Source organism: Aedes aegypti, chromosome 2 (assembly GCF_002204515.2).
Source record: "Aedes aegypti strain LVP_AGWG chromosome 2, AaegL5.0 Primary Assembly, whole genome shotgun sequence".
Classification (NCBI taxonomy): Eukaryota; Metazoa; Arthropoda; class Insecta; order Diptera; family Culicidae; genus Aedes; species Aedes aegypti.
Genome location: NC_035108.1, coordinates 187,742,895 through 187,759,205, shown reverse-complemented (window position 1 = coordinate 187,759,205; position 16,311 = coordinate 187,742,895). Strand labels below are relative to the sequence as shown.

Below are 16,311 nucleotides of genomic sequence, written 5' to 3'. Positions count from 1 at the left end.
TTTTCAACGATGTATGTTTCTTAGTTTTTGAAATATATTTTTTTTTTTGAAAATAATAAAACAGTCATTTTTCATCGGCACACACTGTAGGCCTCAGCGCATTAGATTTTTTATTTTTGAAAATATCATAACTTTTGAACAGCTCAATTGATTTCCAATCTTTTTTTATGAAATTAAAGCTTAAGATTTCAACTTTTTAGACAAAATTGAAAAATCTAAAAAAAAAATTAAAATATTATATTATATGAAAAAATATAAAAATTCAATTTTTTTTTCTAGAAATTTCCTTTTATTTTAATGTAAAAAAATATATATTTTAAGTTTTATATTTTATTCTGAAAAGTTGAAATCTAAGCTTTATTTCCATGAAAAAAGATTGGAAATCGGTTGAGCTGTTCGAAAGTTATATTTTTTTTAAATAAAAAATCTAATGCTACACTTTTTTATATTAAATTTAGGGGAGGGATTATTAGAGTATGTTTAAAACTACAAATTGAACTTTAACACTTCACTTTTTGCAAAAAAATAAAATACTAAAATCACTGTAAGGCGAGCAACTACCTTTAAACTTTAATATGTGTTGCTTATTTTGACAGATAGGCCTATTTCGTCTGCGACTTACAGACTTCTTCAGTGTCGAGTGCTCGACTTCTAATGCGCTGAGACCTACAGTGTGTGCCGTTGAAAAATGACTTTTTTTTATTTTCAAAATAATATATCTCTAAAACTAAAAAACATACATCGCTGAAAATTTGACAGTAAACGTAAAATTTTCTGATCTTTCAAGAAAAAAATAGAACAGCAATAGCCCCGTCCCGAGGCCTTCAAAACACAAAAAAACGGAAATTATTGATTTTTTTATGTAAAAAAACAATTTTTGTAAAAAAAAATATATTTTTCCTTAAAAGTCAAAATCTTCAGCTTTCATTTCATCCAAAAAGATTGAAAATCTGACAAACGGTTCGAAAGTTATAATTATTTTAGAAATAAAAATTTTGCCAAATTGCGATTTTTTTGGTCACCCTAATTCGGAAAGGATTACCTTAATAAAAAAATCCAAAAACACGTGTATCCTTATTTCGGATGAGGATGACCCACTAGATCGGTTTTTCATGGAATGGCTGTTTTATTAGGAAAAAAATTGCTGCTAATTATTCTGACGCTGGATATTTCAAAAGTCCCTTTCGAAATTATATAACAATCTCACCAAGAATATTTTGAAGGATCTATCGTAATTTTTTTGTGGACAGTGAGAATGATTCCTAAGATAAAAAAACATATTCAGAATCCGACTTAGTATTATTCATCCAGCTTAAGATGTTGTGAGAGCATGACTCAAAATTTATGAAAATTGTCATCAATCTTTTGCGAGTATCCTACTTTGAAAATATTAAAGAAGGCTTTTCAATGTGTATTTTAAAATAAAACTGCTAAAAAATCTATCATTTAAGATTCTATCAAAATATTGAATAAGATTACAATCTTGCACAGGATTATAAAAAAAACCGTTCGAATCCCACCTAAACACGTGGATTTTTTTTCATGATTTCACTCATAATTTATCCATAAAAATCCACGCGTAATGAGCTTCTTCTTCTTCTTGGCATTAACGTCCTCACTGGGACAGAGCGTGCTTCTCAGTATAGTGTTCTTATGAGCACTTTCACAGTTATTAACTGCTTTCTTTGGAAAATTTATGCCATTTTTCGCATTCGTACATATATCGTGTGACAGGTACGATGATACTCTGTGCCCCCCCCCCCCCCCTCTTTACGAAAATATTCTGGACCGACCGGATGTTCCGGATCTTCCGGTAAACCCCCAAGTGGCCATAGCTGATCATAAAGCGTTCGAAATATTAGTTTCGTCTTTTAATGTAGAAAACTAGTGAAATTAAAAAACAACGAGAATTTCCAAGACATCTTCCATGATAAGGCCAGTTTCAAGGACGTTCCGGATCGTTCGGGGGACCATACAGTAGGCAACTAGAGTCACATGGTGGCCTAAATACCGATACTGTTTATGGCAAGTGAAAACAATGAATTTTCAAAAATTGCGGTGTTGTGGGATAAATCACGCGGATTGTCCACTTTTCCGGATATTCCGGATCTTCCGGTGAGCACCCAATGGCCATATATGGTTTTATGCACTCAAAGCATTGGCTATGTCTATGTATGTTGAAAACTAATGAGATTGAAAAAACCGCGGCTTTCCAAGTTATTTTTAACGATTTGACCACTTTTACGGATGTTCCGGATCTTCCGGAAGGCATATTTCAGTTTTTAAAAGAAGCTTCCCTGAAAGTGACTCCTTAAATAACTTGAATATCTTTCATGTTGCACGATTGCCTGTTCCTACAAAACATGAGTTGTTAAATGACAGTTTAGTATTATAAAACTGCTCGGGAAAGGAAGTTGATCAATTTTTTACCCGACTCGACCCAGGAGGACACCGGAATAACTCCGGCCACAGGCAAAATTTTGGATCACTTTCCCCAGCATAAGAAAAAAGAAGAGTTTGGATTTCATATAGTGAAAAAAGTATGCAAATTGAAAAAAAATAGCTTCACGAGAATTTTTTGATTTTTTCTTTCATAACCCGGTCGGATACGGGTTAAAATCATTAATATTTGATTCGAAAAAAAAGTGTAAAACTAAACTTAAAACTAAAACAGATTGGAAGAATAGTGAACGGGTCAAACATATGAAATGTGTTCGAGACCTTCGCGGCCGCACGTAATTAAGTCGTGGGTTAGACGCGGCCCGCAAGCCGAACATTGGGCAGTAGCGTGGGACAAAATTCAGATTATCGCTTCAGTTCACTTTTTGGATTGCATTTGGGTCCCATAATAACTGTGCAAAATTTCAGCTCGACCAGTGAAACTATAATTTAACGCCGTTCAAAGTTTATATGGGATTTATTTATGGGAAAACTAACGTTTACTAGGAAAAATCGTCATCTATAAAAATTCTAGAAATAGCCCTCGATAGGTACTTTTACGATGAAAAACATTGCCAAAGACCGCGAAACAATCCGACACTTGTTAAAAAAGTTATTCCGAAAATGCTCCTAGAATACCGATCGGCAGTTGCTCTCCGTATACTACACATTTACGCAGCTGCCTCGTACATATGGAAGCCTCATGAGCTAAGTCTCATGAGACGATACATGCGCTACGGTGACATGCGGTTCACAAATTGCTAAATGCGACAAACGATGCAGTCGCACAGCGCTCGGGTTTCCTATGTACGTGCGATGCGACAAACAGTAAAAGAGAGAGACGAGAGAAGTCTCATTTCAAGCGCACGTCAAAACGATGATCGTGTGCTTCTTTTCGGTGAGTCTCACAAACAAAGTCTCACGCACTTGAAGCCTGATAAGAAGACAATTTTTCAAATAATTTTCAAAAATACAAAAAAGTTTCAAAAGTCATAACAAACTTTTCTTATATGCGTGTTATGAGTCAAGGTTGAGGCCAAAAATAAAATTGAAATTTTGATTTCAGAGCTACGATAAAATACACAAAATTACAAAGTATACCCCGTATAAAGGCGGGGTTGGGTATTAGAGGGTTAAGAAAAACCCTCCGCCCAAGTGAAACAAAAGTGCTAGGAATGGGATCCGGCTCCCTAAAAGTCAAAACAATGAGGCTACAAACAACTATTCAAAGAATGTTATTACCTTTGTAAAAACGTATTGTAGATCTTTGAAGTAAATTTTACGAGGAAATCAAAACATTTTAAATTGAGATCTTGATCATATTAATATGTAGTATTGAACCTCAAAAAGTATTGTTGTTCCTTATAGGTTTACATGATATAAGTTTTTTAGCTTACCAGATTCTGACAAGTAAATTGAATTTGGACGAATCGTACCTGTAAAGAAAAAAGCAAAAGAAAATATTAAAATATGAAATATACAAATATTTGTTCTTAAATTAACCCTTAAAGCCCCGGGACAGTCCTTCTATTTTCAATCGACTGGTGCTCAGAAACAAATAAGTTTAACGAAATGTGGTTTTAACTATGATCGATGGGATGAGTTAGACTTCCTGCGAGTGGGGTTTTCAAACTGGAAGTTCAGGTCTGGACATGTTTTTCAACCGGTAATAAGTGTTCCCTAGTCACATATTTTATAACTTTAACAACGAAACCAATGTTTAACGATAAGTTTTAGCTATTTTTAGACATTATGTGATTCATGGTTTGAAAACACCACTCGCAGGAATTCTAACTCATCCCATCGATCATAGTGAAGACCGCAATTTCGTTAAACTTATTTGTTTCTGAGCACCAGTCGATTGAAAATGAAAGGTCTGTCCCGGGGCTTTGAGGGTTAAACAAAAACCCCTTGGGTTTTCCTTAAAAAAGCGTACACCACTAAGAAAAATAGAATTAAACTGATAAACCAAATGCTGAATGACACGATATTTAATGTGCGGAATGCAAAAGACGTGACTACGTTGCTTTTATGCCTATGTATTGGATTTTTTTACATTGCTAGAAAATTTGGCTTCAACATCGCACCCATCCTGGAAATCAAGTGATATTGCCAATAATCGTCAATCATTATGCATTTTTGAAGTGTCTTCTGAAGATTCGATGATTTGTATTGAACAAAATGTATATCAAACCAAATAGGATGAAAAGCTTATTCTATCGGAAAATATGTTTACTTCACACAGCACGTAAAAAGAAATTAAAAAAAAATAATTAAAGCTCAGTAATTGGAACAAGGTCGGTTTTAGAAAGTCACTTTTGTTTAATCAACTTTTGAAGCTCTGTCATATACAGCGGTAATTATATAGAGTAACATTTTTTGCTTACGTTACTTCATAAATATGCAAAGAAACTTTTCCAATCAAAAAACATTTTTTTATTCATTACAATCGTTCGATATTACCATTAACGTGTAGAAAGAAAAAATTAAAAAACGAGGTCCTTAAAAATCGACTTTTTTCGATTTTTGTATTTGTTCTCAAATGCTTGTTAAAGAATTTTTCAAAATATTTGTTACACTATGTCATGAGAGTTGTGGCACAGAATATATTAGCATAAACAAAACCCATTTTTTTCTTAAAATTAACACATTTATTAACATATCAATTTTTTCAGAGGTGTTCAAAACTTTCATCGACATCTGTTAGTAATTTGCAAAATTATCATGCAAAATGCCACTTTATTGAAACAATATCACCGCATCATCATTTCTAAATACATTGTAAAGCATTTCTGATCAAAAAATTGTTTGTAGGTTCAACCCATTATTTTTGAGACTGTTTTGAAAGTTTGCGACTACTTTTCGATACACTCCTTAAAAGCCATCGCTCAATCTACCCAACTGTTGAGGTCAAAGCAAATTTCAGTGTGTGGCTGATTATGTACATATAGCTACAATGTAGATTCTACATTCAACGTGGTCCTTTCAATCAACCCCTCGCAAATCGGTCAACCATCAACCAATTTGGCACAGAGCTAAATGGACCTCGTAATTGCCCGACGACGGTGACATGGCAGCCATACGACTGGCCAATGCAGGTCGTATCAGAATACTTACTCACTTCCAGAGTCTGTAAATAGGATTGACGGCTTCGGCTTGCGTTCCATATGCCGGAAACGGGAACGAATAATGACCATCAACCGGTGGTCGCGGAATCACCAGAACCATGACAAATCCTCTTTGAGGAACGGTTTTGTTATGGCTGCGAGCATAACATCAATCGCTAATGGGAAACATAGCTTTCTATGCTTTATTAAAGGATAGCTAGTAAAGAGAAGAACATGCCTCTTTTTTAGCTTAGTATTCTACAAGCACTTCTACAGTTATTGACTGAGAACTTTCTTCGTCATTTGTTAAGTCAATATTAGAAGCAGTTTATAATTTGTTCTAGTATCCGGTCTGAGCTATGAAATTATGTTGTGTTGATACATCACATTTCGCTAGTCACCACAGAACAAAAGCATTCTGACACCGCGATGATGCACAATGCTTCAATAGCGAAGTAAATAAACTCACGGTGTCTTTGTGGAGCAACTTTATTACAAAAAAATAGGTAAGTCTGAAATTTCGAACTAAAAACAATTAGACTTTGCTCTTTCATTTGCGACCAAAATCAAAATAATCGGTCGGGGGGTCCAGAACATTTTTTTTTATTTTGTGTGAAGTATTTATGGATATGTGTTTTTGTACCGACACACATTGCGTTGAACATAGATACGGGACAAACTGCAAGATCAAACCATTTGAACACCTTGGCTTGGAAGGTAAATTTATTCTTGCTCAAAAGAGCTGTAATAAGCATATATGACATATGATATACGCATCGTTGCAATACTGTCTCAAACGTCATTTTAGTTATTGTCTACGACAAACCTTGAAAATCGTACTTAAATTGGTCATAATGATGTAAGAAGTTATTAGGAAATATTTTTAATAGGTGAAGATGCTTCGATATCAAACCTCGAATTTTCAAGAGCTTGTTTGTAGATTTGTATCTTGAGAATCTGACAACCTTTTGCGTTGAACATTTTATTGATTAGTCACCACCAGCGAGTGACCAGAGAGTTACCGGTTGTCTGGTTCTCTAGACTTGTGCTTTTGAAAATTCGAGGTTTGGCTTCTATGTATATTCACCCTTAAAACCATTGATAACCGAGAGTGTAGCTCTTTGTTATGAAGCAGATAAACGGACCAAAATAAAAACTGTCACCGCTGGGAGACAGAGGAGGATCTTCTCTTCGTCGTAGCATTGTGAAATAAAGTGTAAATCCATTCGTTTGCTCAGTAATAACAAGCTATGGCTTTTAAGACGAGATCATAAATTATGCGAGATTTCTCTTTTTATTCGTAGGGGATGGTACACAAATTATGTCACGCTAAATTTCAATTTTTTCGACCAACCCACCTCCCCCCCCCCTTTAACACACTTTCTGTATGAGTCCTCCGATAATTTTGTAAGGCTTGTCACGCATGGCTTAACCATCCCCCCCCCCCTTGGAGCGTGACGTAATTTGCGCATGATCCCTAGATACAAAAGTGACTTATCCGCCTTTCAAACAACACAATTTCAGTTATTCGAATTAACTAGTAGAGGGCTTCGCATGTGATAAACCTTGTTATAAGGCATGTAATATACTTGCCCCATGGTGCTGAAAAATACGCTTATTTGGATGGTATATGAGAAGTTTCAAATCCTATATTTTTTATGCTATTTTCTTAATGGCACAGTGCTTATGAAAAGATCAGAAACTAACATCATGAGGCTAAAATTGGTTTGAGATTTTTGTACTTGTTTGCAGTACCATAACCCCATATTAACCCCTCTACCGGCAGCTTCATTTTTTCAAAATATTCAAATCGCGATAACTTTTTTGTTTCTCAATATTTTTGAAAAAAAATTCCACAACTTCTCAAAAAACTCTCTTATTTTCAGAATCTGTATCGGTTATGAGCATTGGTCATCTATATTCGGAGATATTCCAAAATTCCTTGGGGGACCGACGCATAGCCATAACTCTCGTAATTATCCCTGGCTACAGATTTTTTCTCATATTCGATTATTCGCTTTTCAAAACTAAACTTTGATGAAAGTCTATTGTGAAGAAATTAAACAAATCGGTGTAACTCTTTTTGAGCAATGAGCTTTTATGTTTTTGGTACCACTCTAGCCGTAACGAGATTTTGAAAACTTCTTAAAACATCATATTGAAATTTTATATGGGAAGCGTCGGTCCCCCAAGGAACACCGAAATATTTTTAAAAACAGTTGACCAATGGTCAATACCGACATAGATTCCAAAAGTAGAGGAGTTTTTTGAGAAGTTGTGAAAAAATGATGGAAAAAAATAGAGAAAAAAAAGTTATCGCGATTCAAATATATTTTTGTGCTGAAAAAATGAAGCTGCCGGTAGAGGGGTTAAGCTAAATAATAGCAAACAAACTCAGGAATATCTCTTCTGCTAACTGTCGAATTAAATTTCTCTCTTCAGCAAATTTCTTTATTATGGTTTGAAGAATGAGCTTTTACAATGGGATAATAAGTTTGTACTTACATTACAGTACAAGCGTGTTTGGAACATACCTCAAAATTTCTTCATAGTAATTTCCGTATAAACCTACATTGTCTTTGGAACACCTTAAATCACCACCTAGAAAGCTGCGAATTTCACAGAACACTATTTTTATAGTTAGCATAGTAAGGAACATATGTGAGATTGAATTCTAAACATTTTTTAGTTTTGAACCGCCCTAATGGACATAAACACATAGATAGGCAAATTCAAACATATGTGCAAGTCTCTCGAAATCAAACAAAAAAAAATACTCTGGACCCCCCGACCGATTATTTTGGTTTTAGCAGCAAATTAACGCGAGAAACCTAGACTTAGTTGTGGAGAAGTTTCAGACTTACCTATTTTTGTAATAAACTTGTTCCACGAAACACACCGTGAACTGGTTATTGATTTTTTCGTAAGCATTCTCGAAAGAAGCACCACTACCGGTTGAATTGATGAGACAGGTCGCGCTTGCATAATGTTTGCAGTTATGAATACGGATTGCATTGCTTTCGTTCATTCTGCATGAACGAATGCACTGACGGCGGTAGATCGACGACTCTTATACTACTTTCAGGCTTACCCGTATCTATGGTTAGACAAAGTCGGCGTCACGAAAAATATTGAAATACAATATGACAGAATTTTATGAATGGAATAGTTTTGATGTACGAAAGTTTTTTTTTCTATCTTTATTAACGAGATTTTTAGCCCTTGGCTAGTTCATCTCGGGACCAACGGCTTTACTTCCCTTCCGAAGGAAGTCGACACTGAAATTTTTCAGTGACTATCTCGGGGATGGGATTCGATCCCAGGTCCTCGGCGTGAGAGGTGTGTGTTCTAACCCCTACACCAGGTCCGTCCCCAGTACGAAAGTTCGTGAATTTGAGTTTATTAACACTTAAGCTCTTAACTCTGGCAGGACGACTGAAAAAGATTTTTCTAGAAGTTCTAGATCATCCAAACTGTTCTGGAATATCAATGAAGTATGAGTAAATAACTTCCCTGCTACAAGAGTATGTCCAAGCCCTTTGAATCAAGTGAACATCATACACGACGTGCAACAACATAAAAAGTAATCAAGATATTGTGAGTACTCCAAATTGTTTCGGAGTTAAAATTCTTCAATCCACTAGATCAACCAATACTTGAAAGGTTTTCTTCTTGTTCAACTCCATGCAACATCCATATGCAACATAATACATGTGACATGGTATGAAGGTATTGGAGATATTCTAGGCTTTCCATTATCTACCAGTTCAAACCATTATCTACCATTATCTACTAGTACAACCAAAATTTGAAAGCTGGTTCATTAAATCAAAACATATTCAATAGAATGATACAAATTTTTCTTCTATGCTTTTTTATATAGTGCACATTATCATATTTCATACAATAATGCGAGAGTTCGAAAACCTCAATGTAAAAACATCATTGCCTGATAAACCCCGTTTCATTAGCGCAGCGAGCAAATAGCGGCATATCGCACTTTGTATTTTAAACTACAAAATCAACACTTTACGGGGCAAATATTGAACCACTTCCAACCATCGTGCAACCTATCTCAACTTGATTGCAGAATCAACAGCAAATCGTTTCAAATACGCTCCGTTCTACTCCCCCCTGAAGCAAATCAACCGACGCATGCACCGAAACGGGACAGAAAAGTGATCAATAGATTTTCCGCGTCACAGCCAGAAGCCACTTTCGAATAACAGCCACTTCGAACTCGCCGCACTAGAGTAGCCGGGGAATGCATCCACGTTCTGATATATGTAGGTACCGTAAAACGGGGTGACTTTGATAATGCGTGAAAGTTTAATAGTACAGAACCCAAAATTTATTGAACGAAGTAAACAAAATCCTGTTAAATCATGTGTCCTGTTAAAAATGTTAAAAAAAAACTATCAAAGTTATTCCATTTCACGGTGCCTAAATACGTATGGATGACGATGGAAGATTGAATGCATCCCCATCCATCGAGTGGATTGAACGACCTACCGACCAACCGACCGACCTAACCTAGCAGGGTGTGTTTACAGAACCAATCAATCTCCGCTGCTGTCACGGTTCTGATGCAGTGCATCAACCTAGCCAAAACACACTGAAGCGCGAAGTGAAACAGGGAAGGAGGGGTGGGAAGGTGGCGTACCAAAGGACGAACCATCAATTTGCACTTCGTGTCTCAAATCGATTCGAGCGAAAGCTGACGGATCGAATAATTGGCCCGAAGGTGGATTGGGATTAGAAATTTTGGCTGCGAACGGGAATCATGCCGACGTTTCTATTTTTGTGAAACCAACAGCGGAAATGTAGAAGTGAAGGTCTTCTTGAAATTTAGGACATTTTATTCCAATAAGGCAGATACATACGAACATCGTCCATAAAGGGCAATAACTTTGATTTTGATATTGCCATCAAATTTGAAAAAAAAAACTCTTCGTATGTACAAAAATCAATTACTTGCACAAAATTGTAAATAGCATTTTCATTTATGCATTTTTAAATTTCCCAGCTATCATAAGTATATATCCCAGCTATCATAAGTAACTATAATGTTGCCACCCACTCGAGCCACCCGCTAAAGCACCCTCTCGAGCCACCCAACAAGGCGGAGCACAATGTTATGTGCGTCGGCCAAAAATAAATCATCATATTCCATGTATACCTCCACCCTCAGAATTATGTATGCAGTGTTACAAGCACACATTTCATACAAAGTTATTATTGTCGATATGAATTCATCAACAACTTCATAAAAGCTCAAAACCACATTTTTTTTTTCATTTGGTAGTGAAAACATGTTTTTTGACCAAATTTATACGCATTTTTTACACCATGCGTGTGTTGTTTACTTTTTTTGGTAGTTTTCTCCTCTCTTCTCTCGCTTCTCACGGACGGAGAAAGTTGCCATCAGTATGCATTTGAACTCTACAGTCAATTGTACTGTATAATCACGGCGTGTCTGGTAGAACAATATTATCACAAAAAAATAGGCATCGCTAAATCTTTCATCATTCGAAAATATAGGTTTTTATTTTTCATTTGACGGGTTTCCAAAAAAAATTCACCGAGGGATCCCGAGCAATTTTTTTATATTTTATGTTTTCGTTCCTTGTAATACATTATTTTCAAATATAATCATTGTAAAAGACAGTTTTTTTTTTCTCTCAAGCTCAATGGTAGCCCAAATTTCAAATGAAAGTTGATATAACAAAGATATATAAGATTACATATTGTAATGGACATAACTGTCCTATGTGATCTTGTGGATTCAATATGCCATAGGACACTTACTCGTACAGTGGAGGACATACTCAGATAATTTTCATTCTTTTACCGAGATCCGCACAGCTGAGCGGTCAGCAAATTAATTTAACTGACATGTCAGCATAACATTAAGTTTACTTAAAACAGCACCATTGGGTGCCGTCACCAGACGTCATTTTTACTAAGATGTCAGCAAACGACCTTTTACCGAGATTTGCACAGCTGAGATCGGCATTCAAATTTAGGTGTGTATTTGATTCTATTGTATAACTGTTTTTTTTTCATATTTAGAATAGATGAATTTTCTTTTTCTTCTATCTGAAATTACACCCCTATTGAGACAATGCCAGCTTCTCAGATAAGAGTTCTTCGGTTACTCATTAACTAAGAATTTGATTCGCCAATGTTTTTTTTATATTGTATGTAAGAAAAATATTCTCGACCAATAAGATCTAATCAACCATGCTGAAAATTCCACAAATTATGCAACGCTCTAGCGGGAGGGAGGACTAGGCTCGATACAAAAAGCTTTATGGAGGAAGGGGGCGGGGTGTGTGAGGTGGTCAAAAAAGTTCGATTTTAGCGTTATGTAATAAATGGACGCTGCCTGATTGATACGAAATAGAGCTCTTCTGAACCATTTCTACAAATCAATAACACTTGCAGCTGGGTTAAAATTTTCATTTTTTCCACAATTAGGCCTATACAAATATTAAATTTCTTTTATGTCCGAGCCCACTTGGAAGGTACGAGGGGGGGGATAAAAATTAATAAGGAACAAAAAAATAAAAAGGAAAAAAAAGTTATTTTTTAGAATTTTTATTTTAAACGATAATTGTTAAACTTTTATCAAACGTCCTCTGGTTAATTATTTTAGTTGTTTTTAACTTTAAAAATTGAAAAAACCTAACTGATGTCAAAAAATGATAAATCTTTTTTTTTTCTCCCCTTCAAAATTTTCGGATTTTTGAAGGGGGGGGTGACATAAAAGAAAATTAATATTTGTATCAGCCTTAATATGATATAAAAAACAAAATGCCAAAATAGTGACTCTTTGAAATGAAAATAGTCTTGCAGTTGTGCTAACTCAACTGTTATATCCTTGAAAATATCGTGTTCAACATGCACCATCTGGCTTCATAAATAAGCAAAAATGCCACATTTGAGGAACAAACAATCTATTCAAGATTCTAGAAACGCCATTCCATGACCAAGTAGGTACTAACAGTTTGGTCCAGCGTTCGCATCAAAAGAATAATTGAGCAATTTTTTTCAAGCAGTACGAAACAGTCGATGGAATATCTCTACAATGGAAATTCCATGCACATCTGATATAAAAAAGGGACATATGATTTACACATTTGAGCCAAAAAGCTCCAAAAGGGAATGTAAAATGTAATGCTGCATGGAGCTCATTTTGCTACGACCAATAAATGCGGCCACTTGATTGATGTTGTTTTCATGAAAAAGCCCAAAAAATTGCAAAATTTTAAATTAAATAAAATACCTCATACATAGAAATTTACCGGCGTAATAGATAGTGTACCCTGTATTCGCTGATGTGCGCACGAATGGGAAGGTATCTTTTCGAGATATTGAAACCCTTAAAAGAAAGCCTTAAGGCGAAGTAGGCCGTCATTGAAATTTGTACGCACCGTTGATGATTATTGCTTATTCGTCCCACGATTTCGAATCAAAGAAAATCAGTTGGTTTTGCACTGACACAGCTGAAAAAGTATCAGCATACTTTATGTATATTGGCGCGTACAGTGATACTTTGTCAAGTCAATATAAACTATCAAGAATATGTTTTGATTTTCACTTTGAAATTGCACGCAGCTAAGTCATCATTGCTGCCAAAACGAATGACAGGCTACTTCGCATTAAAAATCTACTGTAAATTGCAGTTACTCAACTCTACGGGGAAAGTGGGCACATGAAATTTAACTTATTAATCTACCTCATAATACTAACATAATTAACCATATTTCATGTTGAAAACATATATTATATGAATAAAATATCAATTTACGAGAAGTATAAAATTATAACACTTTCTTGTTTGTAAGCTGCTTACGTGTTTTAATTACTGCAGTAATTGTGGAAATTGTATTATTGTCGTTCTGCTTGTCAGAAAACCATTTTCACGGTGGAATTATTCTTATGATTTGATTTCACAGGAAATATCTTGCACTCTATACTTATTAAATTTTGAAATTCCATGCTAAAAACATCAAAAACATTACAATACTATTAAGAAAGTTCCCCGAGATAGTTACTAAAAATTTCAGTAGTGACGACTTCCTTCGGAAGGGAAGTAAAGCCGTTGGTCCCGAGATGAACTAGCCCAGGGCTAAAAATCTCGTTAATAAAGATAGAAAGAAATATATTAAAAAAGTCTGTGGAGTGTCACTTACTCCGGGTGCCCCTATAATATGCTTAATGAGGATTTTTTAAGCTTTTTGCAAAGCTCAGCATATTCAATTTACTTTCGTAGACTGTTGTAATATTGATCCATTCTACTTTTAACCTTTTAACGGTTGATTGGAAAAGAAAATTCTCAATTAATAACTAAGTACTCAACGAACTCTGAGCTGGGAAGCAGGCTATGTCCCAGCAGAGGTGTAATGCCAGACAGAAGAAGAATAAATTTAATGTATTCTAACCATGAAAGGAAACAGTGCTCTGTTAGATATACTTCCACAGTACGAATAAGTGAACAGTCGAACTTCCAACATATCTAATCGAATAAGTGGCCTATAGCTCAATAAATCCTCAAAATCATATAGGACAGTTTTTTTTTTACAAAATGAAACTCAATATATATGTACGTATATGTATTTTATGAACTTTTATATGGAAATGAAACTTCCATAGAGCTTAAGACCAACGAAACTGTCTTTTACAATGATTACATTTAAAAATAATGTAGTCTAAAGAACAAAAATTTTAAATAAAAAAAAATGTTCGGGATCCCTCGGTGGATTTTTTTGGGAAACACATCAAATAGAAGCTAAAAACCTTTATTTTCGAATGGTTAAAGATTTAGCGATGCCTATTTTTTTGTGATAATCCTTTCCCATATACACGCCGTGTAATATCTTATATTCATTTTTGCTGTTAAATTGCGTCATACATTGTTTTTCTCACGCATAAAAATGTTTTGCAATACTTGTGACATTGTACACCTTTTGAGTATTATGAAATTGTAAAATACGTGGTTGTAGCAAGTGTATGAATATCCAAACAATTTTGATTCCAAACATAAAAACTGACATCACTTCCAATCAGTGAGAGCGGCGCATCCGATTCATAAACAATGTTGGCTCAGTGAATTCGCGTTCCGGTGCTGTTTCGAGCACAAATTGACGAATATAAGTGATTTATTGCTCCCAGGAGCATTGTGCGTAAAAAATCAAAGTGTTTCAAGTATCGCATTAGATTTTTGAATTGCTACGGTGAGTAGAAATACGATTAAAAGTGAGTTTTAGAACGGGCACCGAAAAGCCAGCAAACAATATCTCGGTGCGTGAAGGAGAAGTGATTCGGAAGTGCGTGGCATTTTACAACACAAATCACAGCAATAACTACGTCTTTGCATTCAAAAACTGGTAATTTGCGAAAAACACATTATAGAATGCTTTCAGTTAAGAAACCACCCCTCTACAATATGGTTAGTAATTTCGAATAATTATTTTTTGTGATCGCTCTGGAAAACACCGTAAGAAGCGTTAGAGGATAGAGCGGAAAGTGAAGGGGGGAGTAAGGTGCCATATTAGAGGCCATTTTGGTACTCAAGGAGATATGTCCTTAATGTCTTTGTAATTATGAAGAATAAAGAAACATAAATACACTAGAACATTACCCTTGTCTTTGATAATTTCCTTTTACAGAAAACTACTACTGTGAAAATTTGAGCAGCATCTATCAACTCTAAGGAAGGGTTGAACGACCTTGAAGTTTGTAAGGAGAATGTCATACAAATGTATGAAAAATATCCGAACGATTCTGATTACATTTCCAACCTTGGATGGCGCTGTATTTGATGAATTTCTTGATTTATTTTAGATTATCTCATTTTGTTTCCTTCCTGGTATTGTATCTAACAAAATTATTGATCGATCTTCTTATTGAACATGAATACAATGGTTCTCTTACTCGATATCGACTTAGATAACCATAGTAAAAATTAATTTTCATGGCTACCTCGATGGTCCCTTGGATTGCAGTTGCATTGGTTTTGTGTTCAGTAACTCGATGTTCATTCCAATATCGAGTTATGGAGCACCAAAACTCCAAAATACCAACTTTCAATATAAACAGAAATGTTTCTGCAGCAAACACTCTAACTACCGCCAAGGATAAGAAATGACCAAATGGGAACTTCAATGCATCGACTTTTAAGCACTTTTGAAAATTCGAATAACTACCGGTTTCAGTTCAGTCAAGGTCGCCATATGCGCTTTTACAGTTATAAAGAAACACATATGACGACCATAATTGGACTTAAAGCTGCAATTTTCGTGGTTTGAAAAAATCTAAATAATTCAGAAAATCACGTAACATCGTGAAAAGAAACAAAAAATTGGAGTAATTTCTGGTACATTTAATATCAGATGAATTTATTTAAATTTATAGCGAAATTCCCGATATTCTTTTTCTTCTTGGCATTAACCCGTATAGGCCTGAGTGAAAGCAAAAATTCTAAATCCTTCACCGCTCAGCGAATTCTTGATGGATTCAAATGATTTTTTGTCAGTTTACTGGCACACATATCTAGTTTCTAGAAGTGGACAGAGGAACACGGAAATATTCTTGTGGCCGGAGTTATTCCGGTGGATCACTGGGTCAGGTCGGGTGCGAAGGGTACTGTGCGTTCGTGCCCCTCAAGGTAGGCAAATTTCAAGTCAAACATAATTTCCGGAATCGGCTATAATGTGGCCACTACATGGCGGAATTTTAAGAAAATTGCATCAGTGTAAAC

The 16,311-nt window shown here is 35.3% G+C and overlaps 1 protein-coding gene across 16 annotated transcripts in view; it reads right to left on the bottom strand.

Annotated features, from left to right (window-relative positions):
* The window catches only part of LOC5565278 (phosphatase and actin regulator 4), a 557,239-nt gene that overhangs the window by 198,469 nt on the left and 342,459 nt on the right, over window positions 1–16,311 (bottom strand). The window lies entirely within an intron of this gene.